At 38.5% G+C, this 9818-nt stretch overlaps 1 pseudogene; it reads right to left on the reverse strand.

Annotated features, from left to right (window-relative positions):
* Positions 1-5452: 5452 nt before the first annotated feature.
* Positions 5453-9277, reverse strand: LOC137952647 (pentatricopeptide repeat-containing protein At2g22410, mitochondrial-like; annotated as a pseudogene).
* Between the last annotated feature and the right edge of the window lie 541 nt (positions 9278-9818).

Consider the following 9818-nt stretch of genomic DNA (forward strand, 5'->3'; position numbering starts at 1 on the left):
TCTTGAGGGGGAGAGAGAAAATATATGTAGGTGTATTTTGGTTATTTTAGCCTTTAGGGGTATTTTGGTTATTTTAGCCCTTCAGTGGTTTATTTTCTTTATGTAATCTTGTTCTTCTTATTAAATTATATTAGTGGTTATATTTTTATGTACATAGGATGTGTAGTTAGGGAGATATAAGGATATTAAGGTTTATTCAGTGTATAGGGGCATTTTTATAATTTGTAACTCAAAACACCTATTTAAGAAGTCTAAGAATTTTTGCACAATTCCCAATGAAACCTTTTAGCCTCTTCAAAATTTTCTTCTTCTCCTTTCTCCTTTTTTTCTCAATTTTCTCCTCTTCCTTCACCCAAATCTGGATTTTTAGCCTTCTCACATGTCAGTGTATATAGAGAGGTTAAAGCTTTTGGACGAGCAAAGATCACTGTGAAAACACATCATAATCAATCATCACTTGTCATTCATCATCCCTTTTATCGTTTACTAGAAGACGTTTGACAACATGTTTCTTTAAGTGTCACTTCGTTCCAGTAAATAAAAAAATCTCTCTAATGTGAGGAACACTACATGCCAATTGAAGAATGGTCATGTACTTTTTTCCTCATGACTTTGGGTAAAAACCTGGCTCCCATAAATGGATATTCAACAATCATATCAGGTCAAGGGGATCCAAAATTTCTCATTATCTCTGTCATTCACATCTTGAATTCGGCATAACCCAATATGAGAAATGCAAACAAGTTGCATAATTGAGATTTTAAGTAATTTAACAGGACTACCAGTTTCCAAAGCCAAGAGAAGGGTACTAAAATATTTCTTTGTCTTGTGTATGATAAGACCTTTAACCTAAGTTATAAACTTGTCACGTCTCTGATCCAAGACTTTGACAAGGCTAGGAGAAACTCTTTGAGAAAAAATCCCAAGGAAACTCTAGGCATTCCTCACAAATTTTTGAAAGAGCTCAAAATCAACAAAGGGTGGTTCTAAATGGCCAAATAGTAAGAAAGCCCAAGTTTGCCATGCTAAAACCTCCAAAGAGCAAAATAACCTATCATTATTTGATTTACATTGGTGAGTGTTGGAAGATATGACGTAATTAGGGTAACATTGATGTAATTAGTTTACGTCTTCTGTCTCTTATTCACTCTTAGTAGGGTGAAGGGTATTCTTGTGAATAACACTTTTGATATCTATAAATACAACTTAAGGGGGAGAGTTTAGGCTAAGTCCACAGCCATAATTTTCTAACCTCTTTCTCCTTATACAAATTCGTCACTCTTCTTCTTCTCCTCCTAAACCTTCTCTCCACAACTCTCCTTCTTCTTCTTACCCCTTAATCCTCTTCTACCATGATTATATATCATAGATGCTAAGTTGTGGAGCCTAATTAGAACACTGAGTCGGTATGTGGAATTTCACCTTTGTAAAGTTGTTGTTGTGTGTGTGTGTGTGTGTGTGTGTGTGTGGGGGGGGGGGGGGGGGGGGGGGGGGGGGTGTTTCTCTTTGGGTTTTATGATTATCATCACCGAGAGGGAGCTGGAGTTGCAACCCGAGATAGGTTAGAGAAAACACTTGCTAGTGTGTGCGATTTCACTTGTAAATTATTTCATCTGTATAGTGGATTACTGCAGCGGTGGAAGACAAGACGTAGTCTCACCTTAAGGTGAACCTGTATAAATCTTGTTGTTTTTTTTTCTCAGTGTTTTTTTTTCCTTCTTATGCGATTATTATTATTGTTCTCATTAGTTTGGAATTAGGGCGTCTAATTCCTAACAATGGAATCTTAAGTTTTAACATGGTATCAAAGTGTGAAAAGATTTAGATGGAAAAGGAAAAGAAGATGGAGAAGAAGGGGAGGAAGAAGAAGAAAAATAAAAAGAACAAGCAAGAAGAGGAATTATAATTTCAACATCTAAAGTAGCAAAGGTCAAGCACAAAAAGTTTCGTGGGGCAGTAGAAAGCTTCAAATTTTGAGCCATTTTATACCATCAAGAACTAGACTTTATATGGAGAATTATATAACAAAAGAGATATCTATAAGTCTATTTTATTACCTATTCAACCAATTCTCATTCTGAATTTTTTTGGATGGAGATATCGATCTCGGATGAGTTAATGGTCATGCTGGCCAAAGAAGAAAGAGTACTCAGTTCGGCCAAATTATGGAGTCCAAAACATATTAGATTATTTATCTCAAAGAAATTATATCTTATGAAGAGAAGTTATACTTGGATGAAAGGTATCTAAGTCTAGTTTCATAAGGATAAAATTTCATGTCAACTAGATCTATATTTAAGGAGATATTCGCATTGAAAGAATCAAAGTTCATGTTGATATCCTGTTGCATGCGAAGATTCGAATTTAAGCCAATTTTTTTGCTTTTGAGTTGTTGTTGTTATTGATCAACAATATCTGGAAAGTATCTCAAGATTTACTCTTGAAAGTTTGTTCCATTAACTAACAATATCTGGAAAGAATCTTTAGAAGACCATCTTATTTTCAGAAACTTTCCTTGATTTATTTGTCAAAGTGAAGAAACGTTCCTTTTCTGAATTATGACAACTTCCCAAAAAAATAGTTACTTGATTTCATGCTGCAAATTACAGAAGTATCTATGTAAGGAGATTCTGATCTAGGATGAGATTGAAAACGTATGTTTCTCTGGTTATGAGAAACCCTTGCATCATATTAATAACATGTTGGAGCAATACTCGGTGTACTTATCCCCATATGAAGTGAGCAGCCTCACTCAACCTATCACTCAGTGAAATCCATTGAAGCTATAATTGGGCACTTATGTTATTGGCTGTTAATTAGTTGGTTTAATATGGCTAGCTCTCGATTTGGTGTTTGAATTAATCATTAATGCAGTAAACGTGGAAGCAATATCCATTACTATTTTATTTACTCTTCTCTATTTTTTAGAAGACCTTGCAGCTACTCTCAGAACAAGCAACACTCAATTCACTAATTCTTTTTAAGAAAATTAACAACGTTTGATTCAATTTATTGGCAACTTATTACTCGATTACAACTTATTATTTGGTGCACATCTTCCTTATTCAAGGATGGACTTCATATAGATCATCTCATGTGTCCTTATTACTCTTAAGGACTTTACAATTTACCAGTTATCCGCTGCTATATAACAACATGTTTGGTATGTGTTATTTGGGCATTGGCCCATTCCCGCAGCTGCTATTGTTTTTCTTTGATTGAGACATTATTATTAAAGAAGAACTCCTCGGTTGCTTGCCTTGAGTTCATTATTCGTTGACTATTATTGGCAATAATTTATATGATGAAGAATTTGAATTTATTAGAAAAATAAAATACATAACGACCCCAACTTCTTGACATTATCTTTTTATTGATTCCTCATTACCCTTTTATTATTTGGTAGCATTTCTCTTACAATCCTTTATTTGACTCTCATTTACCCCTTTGGCCAACCCTTTTGGAGCGTTGCTTTGGTTGGTCCTTTTATTTATATGGGTGTTTTAAATCCTTTGAAACTTTTTTATTGGTACCCTTGGGTCTTTTATCGCCATCTTATGAATGACAGACATCACCCACTTTAGTGATCATTATCACTGTATTTGGTCAAAATCCTTTAAGGTTGGTTTTGACTTATATTTTAACACCCATTTCTACCATTTGAGAGTCAGTGCCCGGTGTTGGGACATCGTGATGGAAAAACTTATTACTACATCTATGATATTTGGTTCAAGTTGGTATCACTGCCATTACCTCCCAGCTTAAGGGGGAGTGTTGGAAGATTGATGTAATTAGGGTGACATTGATGTAATTACATTGTATTTTTGTCTCTTATTCACTTTTACTAGGGGGAAGGGTATTTTGTAATATTAATACTTTTGATATCTATAAATACAAATTAAGGGGGAGGGTTTGGACTAAGTCCACAACCCTAATTCTTTAGCCTCTTTCTCCTTCTCCAAATTCGTCACTCTTCTTTTTCTCTTCAAAAACTTTCTCTCCACAACTCTCCTTCTTTTTCTCTTCCCTTGATCCTCTTTTACTTTGATTATATATCAGTGGGTGTAAAATAAACACAACAATTGATCCAACAACAAGGAGCTGCTAGGAGAGGAAACTAGAAATTAAAAGGGTGCCAAGTCTTTGGCCATCTAGGAAATAACATTAGCAAGGTCTCCCATTACGACTATTTGTTTCTGAGATTCCCAGCATCGAGCTTAATTCGTATGGAGGCTCTAATGTCAGCTTCTGTAGAATCACATTCACCGATTGAACCTGAGAGAACAAGAAATGTGGTACTAAGTCCCCGATGGCTCCACCGAATCATCCCAAGTCCTTGGTTGCATAAGGAGGAGCCTAAGCAATTCAGCTTTCACTGACCAAGTAGAAGCCTTTCTTGCCATGGTATGTTAAATTGGATGGCTGTTCTTTGAAAGTCAGAATGGTCTTCCAGTGTCTTCTGATCATGAAGCTTGGGAACGATAGTCTCTGAAGTGAAATGATCCATAAGAGAGTTGCCATGGTATGTTAAATTGGGTGGCTGTCCTTTGAAAGTCAGAATGGCCTTCCAGTGTCTTCTGATCATGAAGCTTGGGAACGATAGTCTCTGAAGTGAAATGATCCATAAGAGAGCAGAGTGGATGATGATTTTCAATGATTTGGCCAATTTTGAATCAGAGGTGCGGCTGAATGTTCTCTTGTTCCTTTCAGCCACTTATACAATGGGACTGCTTTTAACTGCTGCTGCTACTTCAACCCCGAAGGAGTCTTTTCTGAACTCTCTTTCTATCATCTCTCTCTCTCCCTTCTTCTCCCTCTCTATTATTCCTATATCCCTCAATTTTACACTTTTTCAAACCAGTACAACATTATGATAAGAATTTGGAGAAGGATTCCAGAAAGCACATTTGGACACTAAACACATGGAGAATTGCTCCCTGAACCCAGGAGCTTAGTGAGCAGTCAAGAAGAATGTGGTCTAGTGGCTCCTCTACTTTTTCATAAAGCTTGCAAAGGTTTTTGACGATGATTTGACCTCTTCTATGCAACATTACAGGTAAGAGCTTTCCAGCCTCCTGCTGCCCTTAGGAAGTGTAAAACTTTTAGTGGAGCCAGAACTTCCATGGTAGACTGGCATCCTAAGCTGTATCTAACAGGGAGTTGGCCGTTATTGGGTCGTGGTATGTGACACTGGGTAGGTGCCAAGGGGTGTGAGGCTCCACATTGGATAGTCTACCCCCTGGCAAGTAGTGAAACTGTCGTACAACAGCTGCAGAAAGCTTGAAAGTTCTGTAATCTCTTCAGATCCGATTTCACACATCAGAAATCTACCAACTCTTGATTACAGGCACATTGGTTGCAATAAAAAAATTAATCGAGATACTTCACGCATTGATCCCCAAAGCCCGGCATACATTTAATTATAAATATCTGCATTTACACCAAAGCTTTCTCACTCTTCAGCATTCAAAAATGCTCTGGTAGGGCTCAGGAAGTATCCAACAGACCACATATGATGAGTTAGTCCATCCAGCATGGAGTAAATACTGCTTGAGAGCTCAGTTCTTATATCTTCAACCAGACACTCATGAATGTTGCCATCAATTTCAATCAAAATAAGTGCATTTGCTTTTCTAATTCCCTTCTCCTTCATCAAAATGATGACTCTCTTCACATCTTTCCACCTCTTCATGTCACAAAATATATTCGACACAAGTACAAAAAGCCCTCCATTATATGGTTCTAACTCTAGCAATTGTTTCAAAATTTGAACAGTGATCTCCATATTGCCATGAATCCTACAAGCACCAAGTAAGGCACCCGATACAACTGCATCTGGCTTCATTGGCATAGTCCCGATCACAAGAACAGCTTCTTGTAAATGCCCCACTCAACCTAGGAAATCAATCATACAAGCATAGTGTTCAATTTCATGTGGAACACCATAAACAGGGCTCATTGCCTCGAAGTAATACCGGCCCTTGTGCAACAAGCTCCCATGACTGCAGGCAGTAAGAATACCAATAAAGGTAACCCCATCAAGACAAAGACCTGTGTCTTTCATCATTTTAAAGAGATCAATAGCATTTTGGGCCAGACCATGCATCGCAAAGGCCCCAGTCATCACATTCCACAGTACCACATTGTTTATTGGAATCTGGTTGAAGAGATCCAAAGCAATGGTGAAGAATCCACATTTCGTGTACAGAACTATATAGTGTTATACTAGGAGATATCATGTTGGAAAATATGTAAGGGTGAACTTTCTTACCCATTACCAAGTCACCAATTTGGCTACAAGCTGCAAGGACATTTACTAGTGTTACTTCATCAGGCTACTCTGTTGAAAGTTGCATCTGGGCATATAGATCTAGAGCTTTTCGACAAAGACCATGTTGGGCATAAAAAGAAATCATGGAATTCCAGGAAACAGAATTTCTCTCTGCCATTTAATCAAAAAGTTGACGAGCAAGATCAAAGAGGCCATGATTGGCACATGCACTAAACATTGACGACCAAGTGACAACATTTTTATCAGGCGTCTTATCAGATAGCATTTTTGCTCTGGCCAAATACCCACACTGGGCAAACATGTTCAAGAAGGCATTCTTGACAAATAAATCAGTTCTCACCCCAGTAGTTTCAATGTAAAGATGCAGAATTCGACCAAGCTCAATATTACCTGTGTGAGAAGAGACTATAGCCACCAGAATATCTCATTCTCCCAAACATTTGAAGTGCTTCCGGACAAAGCCCCATCTGGGATTAGCCACCAAATATTGAATTCTTATCAATAATATCATCAAACACTTTGTGAGAGAAATCAATTGTTCCACAAACCGCATAAACATGGAGCAATGCATTTTGGACATAAACTTGAGACACGAACCCGAGCTTGATCACTTGAACGTGAATTGCTAGTGCTAGTGTTGCCACTAAGGGGGGGTTAGTCCACAATGAAGTGGAATGAATTTTCCCCGCATTACCTAGGTCATCACAAATAAGGCATTATTGCAAAATGATTTGAATTGAAGCGAGATAACACGTTTCATCTCTTCAAGCAAAAACGACGGAAAATTGATTCCACCCTTTTTTTTTAAATCATTCACTTACCACGAGCGACGGCGTCACTTCCCCCCCCCCCCCCCCCCCCCCCCCCCCCTCCCTGAAACGAAAAATCCCTCTCATTTCCTCTTGTCCTCTCCTCTGGCTCGGCCTTCGTCTCCTGACGAATTTTTTCGCCCGACCTTCTTCTCTTGTTTTCGCTCTCTCTACTCCCTCTGCTCCCTCTGCTGGCTCACGTCTTCGTTCTCTGCTCCCTCTGGTTTCTCTGTTCCCTCTACTTTCTCTTGTTATCTCTCGTTTTCGCCCCATCTCCCTCTCTCGGCTCTCTCTCTCGGCCTTTCTCTTCCTTCTCCCTCTCTCGTCTCTCTCTCTCTTTTCCCTCTAGGCCTCCATCTCTTCTCACTCTCGGCCTCCCTCTCCCTTCTCATTCTCGCTCTTCTCTTTCCTCCTCCCCCAATTTCCTTTGATTTAACCTATTCCAGTTTCGATATCCTTCGATTTCCTTCAATCTTCTTCGATTTTCGACAGTTAGGCGTCAATTTCTTCCATTGGGCTTACATTTCCCCATTCAGCGGTGATTTTCCCCAAATTTCAGAAGGTAAGCCGAAACCCTAATTTTTTTTTCAACTAATTTAGTGTTGTATTTGAGTGAATTTTAATTTTTGTGCGTAATTTATCTTGATTGTGGCCTAATTGTGGGATTTAGGGTTAGGCTTTATGGGATTTAGGGTTCAAATTCGTGTTGATAGGGTTTAATTTCGGGATTAGAGTTGGGGTTTGACACTTTTAGGGATTTAAGGTCCAGGGTTTAGTCTTTAGGTCTGGAATTAGGGTTTATGTTTTTTTATAAAAAAAAACATAGGGTTCTCAGTTTTTGGGGTGATAGTGTTTTAAGTTCTTAGGGTTTAGTGTTTGGGGCTTTTAGGGGTTTTAAGGTCTAGGGTTTATGGTTTGGGGCTTTTAGGGGTTTTAGGGTCTAGGGTTTAGGGTTTAGGGTTTAGGACTTTTAGGAGTTTTAAGGACTAGCGTTTAGGGTTTGGGGCTAGGGGTTTTAAGGACTAGGGTTTAGTGTTTAGGGTTTATTTTAGTTTGTAGGTTTCTCGATTAGAGTGTAGGATTTAGGGGGTTTAGTCGAGTTCAAATAAGGTTGATGATGTACGGTTCGTAGTGCCTGCGAAGTCATATGGGGCACTACCAAGGGTGTTCAGTGAATTTGGACTTGATGAGTAGTTTTTGCATTGTTCTAGTAATCTACAATGAAATTAGTTCGATTAATTTTGAAATATTTTAGAATGTTGTTGAATATGTTTGGAGTGCTATGGAATATTTTTGCCATGTGGTGAGGAGATTTTGGAGTTATAAATCTCCACCACATGGTCCAATTCAAACAAGGCTGAGTCGCCTACACGGGCGTCCATTAGCCAACGAAACCCGACCCCCATCAATGACGATATACGGTTTGTAGTGACTGCGAAGTCATATGGGGCTCTACCATGGGTGTTCGGTGAATTTGGACTTTATGAGTTTGTTTTTGCATTGTTCTAGTCATCTACAATGAAATTAGGTAAAATTTTTTTGAAATGTTTTAGAATGTTGTTGCATATGTTTGCAGTGCTATGGAATATTTTTGCCATGTGGTGAGGAGATTTTGGAGTTATAAATATCCACCACATGCTCCAATTCAAACAAGGCTGAGTCGCCTACACGGGCGTCTATTAGCCAACGAAACCCGACCCCCATCAATGACTATGTACGGTTCGTAGTGACTGCGAAGTCATATGGGGCTCTACCAGGGGTGTTCGGTGAATTTGGACTTCATGAGTTTGTTTTTGCATTGTTATAGTCATCTGCAATTAAATTATTTAGATAATTTTGAAATGTTTTAGAATGTTGTTGAATATGTTTGAAGTGCTATGGAATGCTTTTGGCATGTGGTGAGGAGATTTTGGTGTTATAAATATCCACCACATGGTATTTTGTTATTTGTTGGTTGTGTTTCTATGTCCCTAGTTACTACGATGGGTAATGGTTGTCTGATAAAAAAAATTTCCATGAGGACCATCTTGGATTTAGATTATAAATGGCTGGAAGAAGACAACAAACTCCTCGATCATATGACATTTGTACCTTCGATGATGACAACAAAATGCTCGATCTCTTGGTTGAGCAAGTCAATATGGGAAACAGGATGCCCAATGGGGTTTGGAAGCATGAAGTATATTTGGACTGTGTCAATAGGTTCAATGAAGACGCAACTAATAAAAAAACTGTTGAGCAGCTCAAGAATCGAACAAGATCATGGAAGAAAACTTACCAAGCAGTAACAAGTTGTCTCAACACTAGTGGGTTCGGTTGGGATGCAACCACACATCGAGTCACTGCATGTCATTCTGTATGGCAAGACTATATCCAAGTCAATAAATTATGATTGACTGTAAAATATTTTGTATCTTTTTCGCATTACTAGAACTCTATTCCAAGTCATCTAAATGATGTTTTATCCTTGTAGGAGCATAAAGAAGCTGAAAAGTATAGACAACAAGGCTGCCCTCTTTATGACAAATTGGCTTTGGTAGTGGGAAACTCAATAGCCATGGGGAGAGCAAGTCTTAATGACAAAGACATGTTCAATGATGTCCAACATGAGGAAGAAAATGAGCGCTTGGACATGCTCGAGGATGTCGATTTAGGTAGAGATATTCCTTCACTATTCTTTACAAAACTGAGTCGGCACCTGATCAGTCTCCAAGTAC

Source organism: Aristolochia californica, unplaced genomic scaffold (genome assembly GCF_029961685.1).
Source record: "Aristolochia californica isolate CCGP_79_NKW_82.1479 unplaced genomic scaffold, dmAriCali1.0.hap1 SCAF_16, whole genome shotgun sequence".
Taxonomy (NCBI): Eukaryota; Viridiplantae; Streptophyta; class Magnoliopsida; order Piperales; family Aristolochiaceae; genus Aristolochia; species Aristolochia californica.